Raw genomic sequence first — 22,840 nt, 5'->3', positions numbered from 1 at the left:
TGTCCTCTACCTGGAATGTCCTTCCCACCCACCATTACAGGTGAACTCCTATCCATCCTTCAAAACCTGAGTCATATTTTTACCTTTGTACTTTCACCTCTCCCTGAGTCCTCCATACAGAGCTAAGCACTCCTCTACTCAGTCCCTCTTTCATGCTATCTTCATGCTCCGTATGTGCTTCCACTGATTTGTGCATTAACATAACTTTCTTCTTTCTATCCATCTCTGTTTACTGTTAGCTAGTTGAAGGTAGAAGCCATGCCCTTATATCCCAGGCATGTAAAATAGTGCCAAGTACACAGTAGGTGCTAAATAAATGCTTGGCGAATTGCAAAATAAATGAAGATCCATTCTTATGTCCTCCAGCACCTCGTAGAAGCAGAACATACCCTGAATCAATGAAACCAACTTTGTCTAGAAGCTTTGGGAGTCTTAGTTCTTTCAGTGCCAAAGTAACTGGCACCCATGTGGAAAATATTTGCTGTCACTCCCCCACCCAGATTCCAAATTCTAGTTCAAAGCCAAGTGCCTGTCTCCCCGCCAGGGCAGCCCACAGCTTTACTGCAAATGTTTCCCTCGGCTCTCCTCTGTGCATAACCTTAGCTATATTATTTACTACCGTGAACACCATAATATGTATTTAAATATGCTGTAAAGGTCAGAAAACTGAGCCATACCCCTTCCTGGGAATCCATTTCACACCATGGCAGAGTCAGGCCTCCCAGCACTCATTCAAACCCAGATCTGAAGGTAAATTATGAAGGCTTTTTTTTCTGGTGTGAGGACGACCTCATCATGCATCATATTCTATGGAATAATAGCGATAAATCCATCTGTTACAAGCTGGGAGAACAGCAAGTGTTGGAAGCCACAGAATGATTCTAACTTCTGGGCTGTCACCCTCACATTCACCAAGTTCAGCTATAAAAATCAAACTCAAGTTTAAAAAAAATAAGGATCAGAGAGATGGAGAAGGTACTCAGCAGAGAGACGCTGTTCCCCACCCCCACCAGTGGGAGATGCTCTGAATGGGCGATTCTTAAACTTTTAGAAGGCAGCTCATGTGGCCTCCTTCTGGTCTTCTCTTTACTTGCCTCCTTGCCCTGAGCCTTCACTTCAGTTCACCTTAATTCAGAGGCTCAAAGAGTTCTAAAAGAAAATGATGAAATGATGGATCCTCTCTTCACAGAAACATACACTTAATGTATAATTTTCCACGCAATATCAGGCTGTACAGGGATCCCTTAAAACCTCACCATGGATCAAGAAACCCCAAAAGCTAATTTGTTCTACACTGTCCCTCAAAAAAGACTGAAAAAATAAGCAGTGGTAGGTTGAAGCCTCCAAAAACAAAACTGAACCCCCCCCAACACACACATACACACACACACACACACACACAGTACAGGGAACTTAGTGAAGAGATTTTAGGATGCGATAGCTTCCTAAGATCAATAGTTCAGATTGTATGTCAACAATATTTCAATTAAAAATGTAAAAGTTTCTTAACAAGAGCAAGAGTCCGGAAGTGTCTGTAATGCTCCTTGGGGTGCATGCCCTGGGATGTTTTCCTGGAAGCATTCAGAATGCTGGAGGAAAAGGGTCCAGTTACAAGTTCTATGGAAACTGGCTCTGCCCGTAGAGCCCCGGGATCCACGGAGCTTTCCAGAGTTTGTTATCAACTAAAGTGGAGCGGTCTCAACAGTTGAGGGCAAATCCTACTCTGTTGAACATCTCTTAGTTCTCTGCCATACGCTTTCATTACGAAAACCACAGAACACCAAAGACAATTCTGGGAAGAAAAAAAAAGCCATCCATCATCATGTTACCTCTCCTAGCCTTAGGATTCCTTTCTGGTCAGATGAAATGTAGACCTTTGAACAGACTTGTGACGAAGTCTATATGTGATCAACCTATACCATTTTGAGCTACCTTTTTGTTTTCACCTAATCTATCATAAATGTATTCTCATTTTTCCATAAAGACTTCTAAATGATCATTATTTTTATAAGGGAATATATCTTATTATGTTTCCTTTTTGTTTTAAATGGGATTTTATTGTCATGGATGTAGCCTCTTTTCATTTTAGGGCAAGTTCTAGGGATAAATTCCAAGGAGTGGTATTACTGAATCAAAAGCCATGATCAATGCTGTAGCTTTGGGTACAACTTGTCCTACTGATTTCTAAAGCAACTGTTGTGATTTACAATGCCACCAGAGTAATTATTCCAGTTTCACCCCAACTGAAGAAGTAATTATTCCAGTTTCACCCCAACCTCATTAGTCACAATCAAGTGTTGTGTTGCTATTACTTGAGGGCATTATCCATACTTCTACTGTGTCATCTCTAACTAAGCTCCTAAACTCTCTACATGTAGACTCAACCTCTGGGCACACAGAAAATCAACTCAGAGGAGACAACCTAAAATGGAGGAATGACTTGGACTTAGTCATAAATATTCTGTTTAGAACCCTAGCCTTACTCTTCTTCTATTCAAGAGTACAAAACTGATGCACAGGGACCATAATTTGTAGACCCCGATGACTCTGACAGAACAGGTGTTCATTGGATTTGGGTGGGCTCTACTGAAAAACCAAATTAGTCCCATGCAGCACCTAAGAATCAGCCAAGGATGACAACTCATGGTTTGTCTTCCCCTATTTATCTACCTATTTAAGCCCTCCTTGTTGGAATGAGTTAATGAAACTACTGAGTGTCTAGAGTTGATCTTTTCATAAGGCACACAGGAAGCTAACACCTACCAGCCAGTCCACCTCTAGTATTTCTGGTAGAAATCAAATAAGTCTGCCCAATTCATATGATGTGGCATCTATTCTGGCTTCCTGATTGGTATTAATTTACCAAATCTTATTCTACCTCTACCAGGAGCTTTGTTAACTTCTAAATATCAAATATCAACTTTTAAAATAAATGCATTAGGGGCACCTGAGTTGCTCAGTAGGTTCAGCATAGATCTCTTGGCTTCAGCTCAGGTCATGACCTCAGGGTCCTCGGACTGAGCCCCATGTCAGGCTCTGCACTCAGCAGAGAGTCTGCTTAACGATATTCTCTCTCTCTCTCTCTGTCCCTCCCCCGCTACAATAAATAAATAAATATTTAGAAAAATTAAATAAGTGCATTAGGATCCCACTTCCAAGATGCAGCTAAGCTCATGAAATGGGACAACACTAAGTCTCAGTTGGTGGATTTTGCTGCTAATTATGTGATCGTGGTAGAGCCACTTCAACTATTTTAGCCTCTGTATCTATATAATGGACATAACTATGCATATTCTGCCTATTTCCAGGGCTATAAGAGCATACAAAATACTGTAAATGAGGGCACCTTCATAAAAGTACCAGGTCTGATAAAGAAGGAAGGAAATTATTCACTCTGTGCCCCTCCCATGAAACAAGAACCATGAAAGAAACTTTCAACAACCTATTTCATCCTCTCTACAGTCCGTATAAACAAGAATTTATGCTCATGAAGGGATAGCCTAGAAGAATGGAATCCAAATCCTGATTCTGTCATTTAGGAGCTCTGTTGCCTTGGGCCAAGCCCCTTACCTTTGATTATCAACTGTCTCCTCAACTTTAAAATAGGAATAAGGAAAATCCCTTCTCCCAAGTGCTTGTTAGAATCAAATGAGGCGCCCCATGTGGAAAAGCTATGCAAACCATAGAGCACTAAACAATTTCTAGGTATTATTAGTAAGATAATAGACTGCTTGATCCCAACAAGGTAATTACATCGCTGGAGGCAAATGGGAGATGTACACCCACCAACTGGGGGACTGACACCCAAAATTAATTCCTTAGGTTTGATCTGGGTCCCAGTGTTGTGTGGTAAGCAAGGACAGATGGTTCTTTCGCTGGGGTTTGAAACCAGCTTTAGGAGATAGCTGAAGATCTCTGTGACAGCAGTAAATTTAGTCAAGAAGGGAGACCTTGAGCCCTGAAGGAGGGCCCTCCAAGGAAAAGCTAAAGGAGAAAACGATCAGGAACAAAATACTGCCTTCCATGAGAATTCAGAAGCAATAATGGGGTCACTCACCTGCAGTAAGAGCCTGAGTGAATAAATGAGCCTGGGGAACTCACACAGGAACATTAAATGCATTCCTTATAAACAGCAACCCAGAGATACCCAGAAAGAGAGAAAGGTGATAGGTAGAAGGAAAAAAAAGTGCCAGTGATGGGTAGTATAGAGGATTACAGAAAGTGCTTACAGCAGTGGTTTATAAAAATATTTTAGCCCATTCTTTCTTTAAAGGAAATCGATGTGGAAATCCAATGCTTAATACAAAGTAAAATCAAGGTAAGTTAGGTGAGGAAAGGTTTGGAGCCTGAATGCTCAGCCCCACAGCCCTTCCATCCCCCAAAGGCAGACTCACCAAGGAATGTGAGGAAACCTTTGGGATCTGACAGTAGAATCAGAGGGCCACTGACTTAAGGGATGGGATCTGTGACAAAGATGACCAACTCCCATTTCTCTCTCTCCCTTTAAAGCTGAAACTTCTCCTACCACCTTTTTGTCTCCTTCCAGTTAGATATTTCATTCTCCAGCCTCCCTTGAAGCTAGAAGTGACCGTGAAACTTGGGTTTTTGCCAGTGGAATGTGAGTAGAAGCAGTGTGTGCCATTTCTGAGTCACTTCCTTAAAATGAAATTCCTCCCTTTCTCACTCACTATGGGCATGGACATGACAATGGCTAGTTTCAACCATGGGGGAAGGACAAACTTAGAGGTAGAGCAACAAGATAAAAGAAGCCTGGGCCTCTGAATGAACTTGTGGATCACAGCCCCTTCCCCTCCCCGGACAATCCACCCACAGCTGGACATGGGAGAGAAACAAATCTCCACCTTGTTCAACGCTCAGCACTCTTGAGTGTCATGGCTACAGATTCCCCATGACCTAAGTAATCAAGTGTGTACGAGGGAAGGAGAAAAAGGGAAGGAACAAAACTCTCAATTTCATGCCTACTACCCCAGCTCCAAGATCTTCTCCAACTTGCCCCCAACACCAGAATGACAACCTCTTCAAATGACCAGAAGTTGTTCATAGCTTTGCATGGTAACAGATTCTATTTAGGCTTCATTTTTTAGGGAAAGCCATTATGCAGATGCTCTGTAGGTCCTAAATGGGTCCTGGGGCTGGACTATGGCAACAGGCAACACAGAGTTCTTTCCCTCTCTTTGCCTTTCCTACATCTGGACTTCAGATGTGGAGCTGGGAGGTCACAGTCCTATACATTCTCCACGTTTTTGCACTGCTGCCACCAGACCTCTCCCAGAATGAGCCCACTGCTTCCTGAGGAAAACCTCAGCCTAGTATCTCTTTCTTTAAATCCCAAAGAGATCTATCAGCTCAGGCTGAAAGTGGTATCTCAATCCGAAGAACTATTACAAGATGCTGAAAACTAACCGTTGTATAAACCCCTAAGTCCTAACTTCATTGCAAGTGCTACTCAGTTTCTATTCTCTTCTATTCTCTCATCTTAGATGATTCAGTTGTTAAATATAGCCAGAATCGGGAGATTTTTCGTCCTCTGTTCCCATCACCTGACAGACTCACCCTCTCTTGGCTTCAGAGATCCAGAATCTTCGTGAAACCACTGTTAAATACTAGATCATTACTGAAAATGATGATGTTGAGGTGTATAAAAGAAACTTAATGCCTTGGAATATAAAAGCTCTTCTAATCACTACATCTAATTACCAAGAAGAATGACTCACCAAAATATTTAAAATGTCTTAAAATATAATAAAGTGAAAAGAGAGAATGTGAGCAATTGCTTAGTGAGCTGGCAAAGGGAAGTAGATCTCAGAGAATACAAATCCCATTTTAGCATCAAAGAAGCCAGGATCTTTCAAAATCATTGTACGTTCTATTCTTATCCGTGTTTAAACTTAAGACCTTCAGAAGTGAAACTTTCAAATTTTTAAACAGGATCTGAAGCTTGCCCTTGCCATATACTACAATGACACCGTAAGCTTTTACATATCTGTAAATTCATATACAATTCTGGTGTTAGAACTAAACGTATGCCTCAGTGTGCTAGTTCCTCCTTTCAGGCTCTGCTTCAAAACATACATGCCCAGATGAAAGTCCTCAGATGTAAAAATTATCTTCGCAGCAGATTCGTATCTTACCCTCCAAGATTCCATTTGCACTGCACCACAATACATAATACTCACTGTCTTTACGGCAGCATGAGTGACAGGAACAAAAAAGATATTAGCACAGACTGAGCCAATCACAGAACTGGGCCCTTTACTGGTGTATTTTTCAACTCTCAAAAGTACACCCAGGGGGTGCCTGAGTGGCTCAGTGGGTTAAAGTCTCTGCCTTAGGCTCAGGTCATGATCTCAAGGTCCTGGGATCGAGCCACATCAGGCTCTCTGCATGGCAGGGGCCTGCTTCCTTCTCTCTCTCTCTGCCTACTTGTGATCTCTATCAAATAAATAAACAAAATCTTAAAAAAAAAAAGTACACCCAGAGGGCACCTTAACGGCACAGTTGGTTAAGCATCCGACTCTTGGTTTTGGCTCAGGTCATGATCTCAAGGTCATGAGATCAAGCCTTCTGTCAGGCTCTGCGCTCAGTGAGAAGTCTGCTTGGGATTCTTTCTCTCCCCCTCTGCCCTTCCTGCTTATGTTCTCTCTTTCAATCTTTCTCTCAAATAAATACATAATTTTTTTATATTTATTTATACATATATACCAGAGGTAGGCATTTTTATTTCCATTTTACAAATGAATAAATTATGGTTTGAAAAGCTTAAAGAATTTTTCCAAGGTCAGAATCAAAGACCTGTCTAGCTACAGAGCCTGTCCATTCCCCCACACTATCTCCTTCCAGGTTAGGAGATAAAATGGAAAATGAACAATAAAAGCAATGGTGCCAGGTGCCTCGTTAGCGCAGTAGGTAGCGCGTCAGTCTCATAAAAGCAATGGTGACTTAACCGAGTAGCCCTAAGATCCAAATGAGGCAGGCCTTTTTAATTTTCCCATGTTTACAGATAAGGAAGCATGGGTATGGAAAGATGAAGTGACTTCCCCAGATGACACCAACAATAAGTGGCTAAAATGCAATTTGAACCCAAGGCCATCTGGCTATGCCCCTTGCCACTACATTAAAGCAGCCTCCTTCTACTAAAATCAGTGAAAATGCACAAATTAAAAATGAGCATGGTCATCAATTTCTACAAAGTTAGGAGAAAGAGGAGTCAGTCCTGGCTAGCTGAATCAGGGAAAGCTTCATAGCAGAGGTGTTTTTTGAAACTAATAGTTTAAGATAAAGGTTAGCCTCACCATTAGAGTAACCAGGTGTGAGGAAGGAAATATATATATGCACAGGTTCTTTCCGCAACTGACTGGGTCTAACCCAAAAGCCCATGGTTTATGTTCACTCTTGGTGTCATACAGTCAGAGGGTTCTGAAAGGTGCACAATAATATGTATGCGCCATGACAACATTATACAGCATCTTACCACTGCCCTAAACATCCCTTGTGCCCTGCTCCTTCCCCGCTCACTTCTGGCAAACACTGATCTCTTTACTGTCTCCATGGTTTTGTCTTTTCCAGAATATCACAGAATTGATAGTGTGAAATCATATGTGATAGTGTGAAATCATACAGTATGTAGCCTTTCAGATTGGGTTCTTTTACTTAATAATATGCCTTTTAGGTTCCTCCATGGATTTTCACAGCCTGGTAGCTCATTTCTTTTTAACACCAAGTACTATTCCATTGTATGGATGTACCACCGTTTATTTTTCCATTTACCTACTGAAGGATATTTTGGGTGCTTCCAAGTTGTGGCAATTATGAACAAAGCTGCTATAAACACCCATATGCAGGTTTTTGTGTGGACATATGTTTTCAACTCATTTGGTTAAATACCAAATTCTGCTAAATTAGATGGTAAGAGTATGTTTAGTTTTCTAAGAATCCGCCCAACTGAAATGGAAGGACCATTTTGCATTCCCACCAGCAGTGAGCAAGAGTTCCTGTTGCTCCACACCTTCACCAGTATCTGGTATTGTCAGTGTTTTGGATTTTCATCATTCTGATAGGTGTGCTGTAGCACCAAAGATGCATTTTTTAAAAAGAGCTTTCCCATGATTCTTCTGCAGATGGCTCAGGGTTGAGAAATAGAACCTTAAAGAAAAAGAAGTCTTTACTGCCAGCTTGCAGTTTCTTATGTGAGGGTTACCAGGCTTGATACTCAGCTGGTGCTCACCGGTACAGCCCTGCCAATTAAAATATTGACATAGTCCTAGGCCCATTAGTAAAGTACTATTGCTGCAAGCCCTCCCCATGCCCCACCACCACCCATGTAGCCCCAAACCCACTTGCTTAGATCTTCCAGCATTTCCCACATCCTGTACGCAAGGAGCTAAGGCTTGACCCGAAGAAGACCTCTAGAACTATGCCCCAGTGACAGCAAGTGTCCTTTCTAACTGATCAGGCCTAGTCTCTTCAAGGTTATTAAATATTTCAACTATAACCCCTGGGATTACCCTATGAGATTATACACCATTTTCCAAACTTTCCTGATAACTGTAAACACCTGCTGGACTTGTTAGACAATTGGGCCCCACACTCAGAATCACTGATTCAGTTAGATCTGGGTTGGGACCCAGAAACCCATATATGTTGTTTTTTCCTTCTTCTTTTATTCAAACATCCAGGGTGTTGGGTTTTCATTTTTGTTTTTGTCTTTCGGTCTCCCGGGGCAATTCTTATCTTTGGGAGAGTTTTCCAATTAAAACAAAAAAGAGCAATGGGGAGAAATATTTCCACCACCCAGGCTAGAAAAATTCTTCTAAGAAAAAGGCAGCTAAGTCCCAAAAGCATGGGTTTTGATTGTAGAAACATTAGTGAGAGATGTGAAATTCAAATCCTAGTCCTACCTTGCCTGCTATGTGACTTTGGGCAATTGACTTAACCTGTATGAAGCCTTACTTCTCCATAGCTACAGTTTGCTGTAAAGATTAGGTGAAATAAATGTATGTGGCCCATAAGAGTAAGACCAACAATTACACTCAACATCGTTAGTACCTAGCACACTTGTGGACTGTCTCTCAATTTAAAAAAAAAAAAAAATTGTACTTGACTCAAACTCAGGGTTTTGGTACCTTTTCCATAGCAGCAAAATTGGCAAACAGTATGTTTAGCAAACAGTATGGCTCCATCAAGCCAATGTCAAATGTGGCTCCTTTGATCTTATTTATTCAGTGGACATCCAACCCACATCCATGTTTGCTTTAAAATATGCATTCAGAAGGAAAAGAAAAAAAACTTTGACTCCATTTTGAATCAGAGAACATTTAATTCAAGCAGTGTCATCGGCCACTAAAATTTCATTGTACAGCCTTCTTACCTAAGCTATTTATTTTTCTTTCTATTTTTACAGCAGCAAATATATTGGCCCAGATTCTTGTTTTATTCTAAACTAAGGAATTAAAAAGGGGGTGGGGGGAATGCCTCTTTCAAAGAATTTCACCCCTCCTAAAGACAAAATGATTCTTGGGAATCCCAGCCCAGCACAGCCCATGTTATTAGGGATGAGTGCCACCTTGTCATAAGTGCTAGGCTGAAAAGAGTAGAGAAATGGGCAGATAATGAAATTACTGAACACTCAAAGTGTCAGAGACTGACAGGCTGGGGCCATCTATCACCAATTATATGAGGCATTAACATGCTGCTTTCCTATCCAGGGACAAAGACAGCAACAAGAATAGTAAATAGTCTGAAGTGGGTCTGTGCAAGAAACCATAATTTAATGACCTGACAACCAGCCAATATCCTCAAAGTGTGGCCTGCCTCTGCCCTAGAACTTGTTTTACACCCAGCACCTGCTCCTTGAATGATACAAAATGTCAGTGTTTCCTAAACTTCAATCTTTCTTGCCCTACCTTCTTTGCAAGCTACATTTGTGTAACAGTTGTATTAAATGCAATGTATTTCTTTAAACTGGTTCTTCTTACTAAAATTAATTGATTTCAAAAGAAAACCTGGTATTGCTACCAAAATGGAAAATCTATATCACCTGCCATTAATGCAGAGGAATCGTGAAAATAATTGCAAAGCAAGGAAAACAAGACCATTAAAATCTAGTCAATACTGTCCCCTGCTGTGGGCTCTGAGACTGAAATCACCTTTTTTGGTTAAAATAGGGGATTATCAAGTGTTAGAAAGGTGTTAAGACACACAAGCCCCAAACTGAGATTCTCTCCTTGATGTCCTAAAGGGATCAAAAGCAAACTGAAAAGAATTAAGTATCTCACCAAATGAGCCGACCGCTACTCACAGCCACATCCATGCACTAGATGAACTCCCACAAGTCTCACACTACAGAAAATGCTACTAAGAGCTCTGGCTACAGAAAGTGTGCCACTGACAGGTTTTTCACAAACACAGAACAAACTATGGGAATCTCAGAGCCTGCTAAATCCAAATGTGAGAAAACAACAATATTCCACCTAGCTGAAAGGTAGACAACTCATGGAACACCCCCCCCCCCAAGAACATTACTAGGAAATATCTTAGTTTTTGATCCTTTCCTCTTTCGGGTCCAACCAAAAAGGTTCAGCCAAAGCCACATCACCACTCAGGATGTTTCTCAGTCCAAAGTAGGGCAAGGAGGCCTGACCGATGGCCTGGCCGTTAGGCACACAACTTATACATGGAGAAAACTAACTCTGGTAACTGAAGCCTTCAATCAGGAAGCCAGGGTCAAAGAAGTGTTATGGTGGCAAGTAGGACATAGAATTGGTCTAAGCTGCAGGAATTTGTGAAAAGCTGCATTTAGGTTCTGTAGTGAATCCTTGGAAACCACAAGAGCTGTCCCTGGTGCTGCTTGCACCAAAGGCTAAGCAGCACCAGGGACAGCTCCTGTGGTTCCCAAGGATTGATTATCGATAACTATAGTTTTTTCAGTTCCCAGTAGAACTGGTCTTTTTCTGGCTACCACCAAGTGTGTGTGTGTGTACACATATATATTTATATTTGTGTATGTATATGCACATATGCATATGTATAAATGTATGTGTACATATATACACACACATATATTTATTTATTTATGGCTACTTCCAAGTGTGTGTATGTGTTATATATATATAATATTATATATTATATATATATATATGTAAGTATAAATGTGGTTACTGCCTTAATTCCAATGTTATTTTTTTCTCTATATACAATCAATTTGAAGCCATATCACAATGATGTAGTACTAATGCAATGGTTGTAAGGTATAATTCACACTGTTCTTATCCTAATCAGGATCCCAAATTGAATAAAAAAATCACATCAGTTTCCAAGTCTGCATAATAAAGCTGAACAAAAGAAAAAGTTGCCAAAAAAATACATATACATACATAAACATATATATATATATATATTTTACTGGATACCTCATATGGGTATCAGCAGGGCAGCTACTGGCCCTTAGCATTTTGAAAATTGGGGGATATGAGGCAATCAATACTGGATTTAGTGGGCAGAAACAGGAATGCTGATCACTCTGAATTGGGTTGTACCAAGGAAAATCATCTCACACAGCTTGAAACAGCCATCAGACATTCTTATAAGGAAGAACCTATTTGTCATTAACCAAACCTAGAAACTAAATTCATTTTACATACAAGCAGGTTTGCACAGTATTAACAGACTGAATTTTCTAAGCACATATAACCATGTAAGTTATAAGAAGACTGCCATTTGATTTATAAAGGATTTTACAAAAAAGATATTTGCCATTTTTTAATCTTGTTGTCAACAGCAACACCACACAAGTGTTTGTATTGCCAATACCACACACTTGTATCAGTCTGCTTTTGTACCTGCCTCTCCATGATTCTAGGTATAGGAGCAAACAGCTGATGACTTCATTATATCTCCAGTGTAGTCATACCCAAGCATTTACTGAAATACATGCTATTTTGTTATAAATTACTCTCCATTTATTTCTCCTTTATATTAGAGTCAGGGCATTATGTTGATTTTAATTATGTGTGTAGGCAGGTTACATTATCTCTGAATTTCATTTCAGTACTATAAAGTGAGTGTTTCAAAATATTTGTTATAAAAAGGGGAAAACGGGTTGATATGCCTGAGAATACTGTTCTCAGTGATCAGCCCCATTGTGGTCTGTCTTCATCGTCTCTGTAACTCCCACCAAGTCCATGCAGGACCCTCCTTAGGGAAGAGAGAAACAGGCTCATTATCCTTTCCAAGTCCTATGTGGGTGTTAGGCTAAGCTATCCAGAAGGACAGGGTACTTAGGCAAGGAGTCCAATTTCAGTATGGTCCCTCCTAAGTCCCACAGCAACCTTCTTGTCCTGGCAGCAAAATCTATAAGAAGGTATGTTGGTAGGTGTTGTCTACTGAAGTAACTTTCTAAATCTCCTCCTCTTCAACTATATGCTAGATAATATAAATATCTCTCTCTCCCTCTCTCTCATACACACACACACACACACACACAAACACTCTACCTGGGTATCCTTCCTGGATCTTTTGTTTAAATCCTGATAGAGGCTCCTTTGGTCCATATCCCCTACATTCTTGTCGCTATTTCACTTGGAGCTCCCACGTCTCTCCACCCCAGACTGTAGCATCTGTTCTGAGCCCAAGAGCCCCCATTTATCACTGTTTGTCTTTCCTATCAAAAGAAGCCATTTGGCTCTTCACCACTTTTGCCTCATGATAGAAAATGTTCTAACCATCAACCCTTGAAGGGAAACAGGTTCACAGGGGCATAGCCCATATTCCAGAGAGCTGGTGAGCAACACACGTATGACATCTTCTAAACCAATATCCCGGACACAACACCTGATGAAAATATGGGCATGAAGTCTGACAGCAGAACTAAAGTATTGAGAATCACAACTGTTCCAGAAACTCCGGGATGAATGATCCAGACAGGAAGATCTGAGGGCTCTTCAGAGGTAGCTACCAAGACCAGCAGCAGCTGCATATTACTTTTCCATGGCCTGTGAATGGAAGCATAAGGTCCAGTCCTGACCCCGCCAAACACTCTGCCAGCATCTTCTCTAGCTTTGCCATTCCTTTCCTACCTCACTCTACCCCTTAAATTTGGTTATTGCCAGAGTCCACTGTCAGCTTCCCTCTCTCTCCACATTCCATTCCTGAGAAATTTAATCACTATGACCGTTTCATTACCACCTAAGTGCCAATGGATCCAAACCTTCCCTCTCCCATTCAGACCTCCTTCCTGCTCTTTAGTCCTATAAATCTAACTGCCTCCCAGAAAAATCCAACCTTTTGAACCACTGGTACTTCAACCACAATATGTCAAAATCATACACATTCTCCTCTCCCCCACTCCACTAAATCAAATCCCTTTTCCTGTCTGTATTCCTATCTCAATTAATGGTTATCACTGTTTTCCCAGCACCCATAACAGAAACCTGACTGCCATACTGTTAACCTAACCATTCCCCAAACTCACAGCTAAGTCCTAAGAACTCTATCTTTGCAATGGTAATGCGTTACTGCATCTTTGGTTCCCACGATGTCAGTCCAGATGTTTCTCACTTTTCCCCTGGAATATGGTGATACCATGGACTTGCACTGATGGCTCTTCCTCCTCAGAGCCTCCCACCCATCTCCCAACTCCTAACACTATGATCCTATTATAACATCTAGTCAAATCTCACACTTCACTCCTTACCAAGCTTTCAACAGTCACCCATGGTGCAGAATCCAAGTTCCTCAACACGGCCCTCCATGACTGTTTCCTTTCAATTGAGAAGGACTAGAAGCACTTGAATCAGGCAGATCTGAGGTTGAATTATAGGTTCAGATTTCCGGCTGTGTGACCTTGGACAAGAACAAGAGTGTAGACTCATTATTTTAATTATCCTAATTGTAGCGTCTGTGTTTATTGTATACAAAGTTCAACTTCTTATTCGGCCACTTTATGTAAAAAAAAAAATGCATCTGTAGGAGACAGGGTTATGTTATCTGATATTCAAAATGAGTCACTTCTAGAGTGATAAAAAGCTCTTATTTTATCAAAAATGGAGATAATAATGATGTTTATCCCAGGTTTGTTGTGAGGATTAAAAAGAAAATATATATGCCTGCTACATACATACACATATATACATATACATTTATATATAATTACATATACATTTTGCATATATACACATATATTTTTATATGTAATTATATATTGCATACACACTATTTACATAATTATATATATTACAGATGTACACATACATTTATTTAGAATTATATATACACAGTATATACACATATATACATACATATGCATTTCTACATATGTACATACTACATATATACACAGACATGTATATATTCATATGTAAATGTGTGCACATTTATACACATATACATTTTATGTGTGTATATAGGTATATGTGCATATATTCCAGCACTAATTCCAAGGCTCCTCTCCTCCTTTGCCTAACCATGATACTGATGTGGGAAAACTCCTTATTAAGAGAGAAACCTGCAAAATCAATGACCCAAAATCACTCAGTCTCAGAGGAGGGACACAACTGTTGTGAAAGACCCAAGGAACCCACAGTCTACCTGAGGGTAGAAGAACAACAACAGCAACAACAACAAAAACCCACAGGATAACACACTACACAACCTACAGAAATGTAAAAATTTTGAAAGGTAGGCCATGTAAGTCACAGTCATTAGAATTCTTTTGAAGGAAATGGTAACTGTGAAGAAGAACTGTAAGAAGTTCACCTTCTAAAGCAGGAAATATTGCCAAGTCCATCACCTGGACAAACACTCACTGCATTTCCTCTCTCCATGAGGAACAGCACAAATGCTATGAGCAACCCACTGCCTTCAAGGCCAAATGGTCTTATAAGGCTTGTAGCATGTTTACCTAGTGAAGCAAAGCAGAAAGGGATACAGTGGAAAAGAGAAAGCAATCACATGCCACAGGGGGAGGAGACTCCGAGTGGCAACAAGACCACACCTGACAACAGGGCAGCAGCCAGCCGGGTCAGTGTGAACGCACCATCACACATTCTCTACCTTACTTCTTCCCTCTACACCCTGTTGCCTACATACCGCTAAAGGATAGGCTTATGATGTTTTAGGGTAACTCTTTCTTGGGCCCTGTGTTCTGAACTATCCCCAAAACACGAGCTTCTCTTTGCAGGAAACGTAGACACTGATCCAGATTTCTCTCTAGGCTTATCCCTCTAATCTATTCCCCTCCCTTCTTTCTGATTTGATTCCAAAGCAGAAATACGACAACGCAGGAGAAGATTATAATCTCTGGCTTTGTTATAGAAAGAGGTGTAGAAAATATGAATATCTGCTCTGATCACAGCCACCTACAGGTTATCAATTTGGAGAGCTCCAATTCTCCCAGAGTTGCAGAAAACTCTAGAAAATCCGTTATGCATCAACAGAAGAGCTTTTCTGCTTACAAATGATGAGAGAAAAACTAAGGGAGACACCCTGGCATGGCACCCTGTCTGTCTGCGGCAGCTCCCGCAGCTCCCGACCACATCGCGGCAGCATGAATGCCCTTCCAAATCTTCCTATGTCACCAAAACACAGTGGCCAGAATGCAAAATCTTAGACTCCAGGAGTCACGTGTTCCAAGCTGAGGACCAAATGGGTGGCTTAGAGTCCATCCTTGAGGAGCCTGGATTTCAAAAGAATGAAGTGCCTAATTCCACCCAATTCCAACCCAAAAAGAATGTTCACAAAATGGCCACTCCACATACCATTGATCACCACTGGGCTACCATTGGGCTAGGCATCTCTCCTGGGTGGTTTAAGAACCTTAAACTCCACTGAGCCTCTTTTAACTCTTCTGTTAATGGAGGCAGTATCTTAACGGCATAAAGGCAGGGGGCTAGATCAGCTGGCTTCTGGAGTTATCTCCCAGTTCCAACTCGTCTACATAACAACCAGGAAAAGGGAAAGCTGTTTTCCAAGTTTGACAAGGGACTATTTAATGCCAAGTTTGGGTAGATATATATGTTTGTTTGTAGGACTTGCAGGGCTCCAAGTCCATATTGCCTCCAGTACTCTACAAACACTTGCAAAATGACCAGTTAAAGAGGAAAGTGTCTGTGTCATTGAGCCCATGGTCTGTCTGCAGCCTTGCAATCCACCACAGCCTCCCCCTTACTGTAGAAGTCCTGTCTTAGCCTTTCTCAGACACACCCACTGACCTTGCTTTGAATAGCTCATGCATATTCTTTCTTTAGATCTCAGTGTTTTATTCCCAGCTGAGGTGGGGCTATGGCTACAGACTCTCCCACTCTTACTTTTCATCTATCACCCAACTGGCCAAGAGAGTGATGTTCTTTGGAGATAAGAATGGAGTTGCTGGAGTCTCCATCTTTATGCAAACCAGAAGAGTCCTCTTATGAAGACCAAGTAGCCGGGGACTTCGATTTCTTCATCCTTAAAACCGGGACTAGAGGGTTGAATTTGGTTCACTCAGTAGAGATTCCACATGCATTATGCAAAGAACATACTGATTCTGCTAAAAGTAAATGTCACTAGTGCTAAGACCACATTTTGCTCATCTGAGTATCCCCATCTAGCACTGGGAATAGTATATAGTAAGCAATCAGTAAAAGAATTGCTAAACTGTCAACCACCAAGTTATGATCTCTGCCTTCTGAGTATTTATACATTTGTAGGGAAAAAATGGACACAAATAACCCAATAACCATCACAGAATAGAAAAGCAGCACTGAGGGAGAGATGAGCAATGAAACAGAGTGAAATCCTAAGAGGGAAAATTGTTTTCATTTGAAACATCAAGGAAAGCTTCAGGGAGGAAGTAGCACATGAGGCTCTAGTTGGATAAACTATTACACTCAGAGACAGGGAAGGTCTGTCCCAGCAGTGAGAACAAGGGGACCTTTCAATGGCAATCAGTCTACCTGGGGATTCCAACTCAAGACTAGAGATTTTTCTCTCCTGCTGTCTTAAAAAGAACCTCTGTCCTTTTTTCTTTTCCTTTTCTCTGGCCTTCTTTCCAATATAGCTTATTTTTTGTTCCCCCTTCACCTACTTCCCCAGCCACTGCAAACTCCTACCGGGAAGTGGTTTGTTAATGTTCTTCCTTTCTTTTTGTCAGCCCTAAGTTAATGGGCTTCTGGCTAAATACTTGAATTTATGCACCCTACATTGTCTTTTCAGCACCATTTTCAGTAATTTATAGGAACCGCTGTCTGCTGCATTGTGTTATTTAATACTGTGGATGGCTTTCGAATATAGTCTGCACAGTGGTGCTTCTGTGGAGGACAGAAGCAGTGTTATATGGAACCTGGATGGGCTCTCGCTCTCCTGTTCTGGGGAAGCAACTCCTGTACGGGTGAGTTACTGAGAAGATTTATGGCAGCGCTGGCACAGAATCCACGAGTCATGCCAACCCATTAGAAAGAGACAGGATGAGAGAGAAAATCCTGAATTATCCAACAAAGTTCGGAACTGGGATCGCCAAGACCCCTACTAGCCAGAGAAAGCCAGACAGACTTAACATCGCTCCACAAGTCACACAACCATATACTCTTTTTATGGGGTAGGGAGCGGGAGGGCAGCAGAAGACTCAGAGTAGGACCGACCACATGTTCACCTCCACATACAGCTACACTTTCAAGGGCAGCCATTTTCTTCTTAATGCTTATCAAGTTCTTGTTCTGAATTCACACTGTGCTAAAAATGATTCTGGTGATTTACTTATTTTCTCAGCAACTCTGTTCTGGTTTCTACACTTCCTGGCAGACAGATATGCTCTGGGAAGAGAGCTTCCCAGTTGCAACACTATAACCCAATAACACCCTGCATGACCTGGGTTTTCGAAGAAAAGCCCAAGGCAAGATGTGTTAGCCTCTGCCCCGAGTAAAATGAACAAGTCCTCACCCCCAGGAATCTGATAACCAAGAGAAAAGAAAAGATGCCTTTTTTAATAACTTGGGGCAGAATGCCTGGAGATGTAAAGAGTCGGGTTACCTCCAGGTCGCTGGCTAGGTTTCCCCCACAGACTCCCAATGTCAACGCTCAGGGGGATACTTTCTGACAACCAAATGTGCAAGCCTGGGCATTTCTGAAGGAGGAAGATGGGACATGAGAGACAGTTTCAGGAAAGGGATTATAGAATGCCCCCCCACCGCCATACCTCAAACAAGGTATGACCAAAGATTATTTTCAAGCTGTATTTAATTTTTTTCCCTCTGGTTGCCAAGGGCCTCATCACTTTCAGTGCCTAGTACTTGGCCATTTCAAACACTTATGATACCTCTCTGACCCCTTCGATTCACAGAAAATTCTAAGAGCCCTGAGAAGCAGACTGTCCGCACCAACCTTGCTGAAGAGTAACAAGATGCTGGCAGAAAAGGCAGGGAGACCTGTTGGTGGAAACAATGATGTCATTAGGAAGGAAGTTCGAGTTTCTAATAGATGGCACATAACAAATTGGTGTGGTATAAGTGCAATTTATGGGGACCATAATGTACTCAATTCACCCCCGTAAATGAAGGTAAAATCGTACCTCACCTGACAGGTTCTAGTTCTTATTTATCATTAGCAGTGATAAATCCCACACAATAATGGGAGTTCCTGGAGACAACTTTACATTTCTGGGTAGCTTCGGTTAGTCACATTCAAACCACAATTTGCTCATCCTTCCAAAAGCAAACCTTGCTAGGCATTACTAGATTTAAAATTCATTTTTTAGCCTTAAGTGATTTTTGAGAAAGTAATACAAGCACATGGGGGGTAAAAAATCCAGTAGCACAAAAGGTCTCCTACAAAAAAACTTTCCCGCCTCCCCTGTTCCTCAGTAAAGGCCTTCCCTAGTAGCAAATAATATTACAGGTCTAGAAGTGTAGAAATGTAGAAGTCTAGAATAATATCACAGTGTCTAGAAGGGTGATCTCTGGGAGATTACCCTTCTAGACACTAAGCACATATTCAGGGATCATTCATACTTCTAAATAACTGGAAACACACTACACTACACTGCCCTTCATTTTTCTCGTTTCACATTGTAACATGGAGATCAGTCCTCATCCATGGAAATAAATCTTCCCCACTTTTTTTTTTTAAGATTTTATTTACTTATTTGACAGGCGGAGATCACAAGTAGGCAGAGAGGCAGGCAGAGAGAGGGAGGAGGAAGCAGGCTCCCTGTTGAGCAGAGAGCCCGATGCAGGGCTCGATCCCAGGACCTGGGATCATGACCTGAGCCGAAGGCTGAGGCTTTAACCCATGAAGCCACCCAGGCACCCCCCCACTTCTTTTAACAGCTGCATAGTATTCTAGTTTGTGGCTGGACCATAATTAACCAGTTACCAGCTGACAGGTATTACCGTTATTGTTCCAGACTTCTGCTCCCACAATGGGGCAGTAAGTGGCCCTTGGGCTCCATTTCCATTTTCTTTCAATGCAGCCACTGCCTGATTCAAGTCCCCACCTTCTTCACCTAGATTCAGGAGCCTACCCTGAGAGACAGAGCAAACATCTCTGCAGAGCCGTGGTTCTCAGCAAAATGAAATAAAATAAAATCTTCCCTCCATAGGCCCATCTGGAGGGTGCTGCTCTGAGCAGAGTCTGGAAGAATAATAAATCTCTCTTGACACAGGAGCTGGGAGGAGGCTGCCCAAGCCGCAGCGATGGGCTTCTCGGTTTGAGATGTCGACAGGCTATATTGAAAGCAGAGAACGGAGCCATATAAATCTGTAATTGCAACCCCATTCTCACGACGGAATGCTGCCTGCTTGTAGTTGGTTCTCATTACCTGCTTACAACTGTAATTTCTGTGTGGTCTTTTTCCTTCCCTACACTGCAGTTTTCTGGGGATTCAGAGCTGAAGAGTGGTGCTAGGCATTTCTAAAAGGAGAATGGAAAGGTACCAATTATGGAAAAGTGATTTCTCCTTTTGAATTCAACTGCTCTGAACTTCATTGTCCCCCCTTCAGGTGAGACTATCACAACCTGATACAAGCAGAAATTGTTTCAGGGAAAAAGAAATCCCAGCTGCCCATCCTGCCCGGGGGCATCAGCTGCTTAGGCTGGATCATAGCTGAAATCAAGCACACCCCAGTTCAAAGCAAACAGACCAGCTCTTCCTCTTCCCAGACTGCCCAAAGTACATGTCCTAGCCAGAAGTGAGGAGTCTAGTTGTTTTATTGGATTCATTACAATTCATGATGGAGCCCAAACCACGCGGACCAAACAGAGGTAACCCGTGGCATTAACAGGATTCACTGCAAAGGTGTCCATCATTCTGCAGAATTCTTTCTCTACAGAGACTTCCACATCAGTGACCCCCACCACTAAGGATACTGAGATCAGAAAAGCCAGCCTTATCCCGTACCATGCTCACTGCTATGCTCGGGAGAGGCCGTGAGGGCTGTGGATCATGGCTTGTGAGACAAGTCCTAAAACCCCAAAGTGAAGACCCTATGCCCTCTGTTCTTGCCTATAACCACTATGGAAAGTTACAAAAGTGGCCCCAGTTCTGCAGAGACTGCTGAAAAGGGGAAGTGGGCAGTGGTCTTTTGGAGTGCTGGAACGTTCTAGTTGACTTCTTAGTGCCTTTCAAGGCCAAGATTGAGTCCAGGACCAAGTGCCAGGCCCCTAGGCAGACCCTACCTGATGCTGTACAGTTGTTCGATCCTGGCAGGTGGATGTCAGACCGGAGAGCCAGTGCCCACTGAATGGAAGCGCTGGTCTCATGTGGCTCGCTCTCACCCAGCCCACACTCCCCTTCTGAGCCTGAAGCCACTCCCCACAGCTTCTGTCTCCAAGTTGCCATTTTCTTTATTTTCTGTGTTTTAATTCCTATATCCTTTACTTTTTTTTTTTTTCATCTTTGACTCCCCAGCAGTTAATACTGTACTTGATGTATAAGAACTAAAAAATATGTGCTACATGAATGAGTGAACGAAAATACAAGGAGTCACTAACTCACTGTGGTGATTTGGATTCCCCAAGAACTCTCTGGGGTCCAGCACTGCGGTGGCTGCTTTCCTTGTCCTCCCAAAAGACAACGCTCAACACAGAGCCACAGAGTAGCCACAGTCTCCAAGAAGTGTCTCATAAATTACTCATGTCAGATTCTGAGTTCACCAACACAGCAGTCCATCCACCACAACAAATCACATGCAAAACTGTGCATGCATCTGTAGGCACTTTTCTGCAAGAAGATCCTTTACTTCCCTCAGATTCTGAAAGGGATCCATGGCCCCCCACAAAAGCTCTACATTCACAGACTTAAAGAATCAGAAAACCTGAGACCTGAAAAGGTCTCCTCTGCCCTCCCTGACACCGAGCAGGACGGAGCCGGGGGGGACGGGGGGCACTGCAGGTGTGAGTTCTGCTGACTAACAAGCATCATTGCTCTGCTTTATGGGAACAGATAAATCACCAGGATTTAAAGAATCCCAGTCCTCGGAACGCTCTTGCGCTTGACAGCAAGCACATTTTTTCCACCAAGTCAACATCTCCAGAAGGAGCAGCCAAGCCCTGTCGAAGAAAAAGAAAAGAGGCTTGGAGCAAGATTAAAGAAATAAATAAAGTACAATCTGCAAGCTGGGAAAACAGGCTCATCCTATCATGGTACTAACCTGCTTGGTTCTGGGAAGGGAGGAGAAGAACAAGGTGATGCCCCTTGTCAGCCCTGATCCCAGATGCTCTGCTTTGAGAAGGGGCCTTTCATCCCAACTCACACAGGGGAATTCAGGGGAGCCAGGGTGCTGCCTCTGAGCCTGAAGGAGCCCTCAGCTCTGCGTTTCTGTTCAGGGAAATAGCCCCTGCATGCATCTCCTTCGGCATCATCCAGAAAATATTTCTCATCATAAAAGGTCTGGCTTGAGTACCTGGTTTAGCAAGGCCTTGCCCCACATTGAAACTGGCCCCTGCCCCTGTCCTGCCTGTCTCCAGAACAGAATCTCTCTACCTCAGCATTATTTTTTTGAGATTTTTTTTATTAATTTATTTGACAGACAGAGATCACAAGTATGCAGACAGGCAGGCAGAGAGAGAGGAGGAAGCAGGCTCCCTGCTGAGCAGAGAGCCCGATGCAGGGTTCGAGCCCAGGACCCTGAGATCATGACCTGAGCCAAAGGCAGAGGCTTTAACCCACTGAGCCACCCAGGCGCCCCTCTACCTCAGCATTACTGACATCCCGGGCCAAATAATTCTTTTTTTTTTTTTTTAAAGATTTTATTTATTTGAGAAAGAGAGAGCACAAGGTCAAGCATCAGCAGAGCGAAGGGGCAGAGGGAGAGGGAGAAGCAGGCTTTCCACTGAGCAGGGAGCCCCTTGTGGGGCTCAATCCCAGGACCCTGGGATCATGACCTGAGCTGAAGGCAGATGCTTAACTGATTGAGCGGCCCCGGCATGGGGCCAGGTAATTCTGTGCTGTGGATGGCTATCCTGGGCATTTAGGCAACATAGCAGCATCCTTTATCAATAAAGCAGCCTTCATTCACCAGATGCTGGGCGCACTTCCTGTCCAACCCCAAGCTTTGACAACCAAAAATGTATCCAGCCTTTGTCGAAGGTGCCCTAAAGAACAAAACTGCTTGAGAACAGATGCTCTAAGACCTGCCAACTCTGTCTCAGGGACCACCAGTAGGAAGGAATGTTAGGTGTTACTTAGAGGAAAACTGGATACTTGTCAATAGTTTGGGGAAACACGGTATTAAACAAAGATAAACAGGACCCTTTCTTGGTGGATTTCTCAGAGTCTGAAACAGATCAGGGTGTACCAAGAATCTGAGTGGAAAACATAATACCCAGCATTTCCCCAAAGGCACTTGGCTGC

General features: G+C 42.4%; 1 protein-coding gene across 3 annotated transcripts in view; it reads right to left on the bottom strand.

Annotated features, from left to right (window-relative positions):
- SORCS3 (sortilin related VPS10 domain containing receptor 3) overlaps positions 1-22,840 on the bottom strand; it is a 583,502-nt gene that overhangs the window by 439,028 nt on the left and 121,634 nt on the right. The window contains exon 1 of one of the 3 annotated variants that reach the window (XM_044240467.1): positions 18,373-18,412. The exons of the other annotated variants lie outside the window; for them this stretch is intronic. The gene's annotated coding sequence lies outside the window, so the exon portion shown is untranslated. Of the gene's footprint in view, positions 1-18,372; positions 18,413-22,840 lie in introns of those variants that run through there. 3 annotated transcript variants of the gene reach the window in all.

The sequence above is a fragment of the Neovison vison genome, chromosome 2, assembly GCF_020171115.1.
Source record: "Neovison vison isolate M4711 chromosome 2, ASM_NN_V1, whole genome shotgun sequence".
Lineage (NCBI taxonomy): Eukaryota > Metazoa > Chordata > Mammalia > Carnivora > Mustelidae > Neogale > Neogale vison.
The sequence above is the reverse complement of the archived record's forward strand: the minus strand, read 5'-3'. Positions and strand labels throughout refer to the sequence as shown.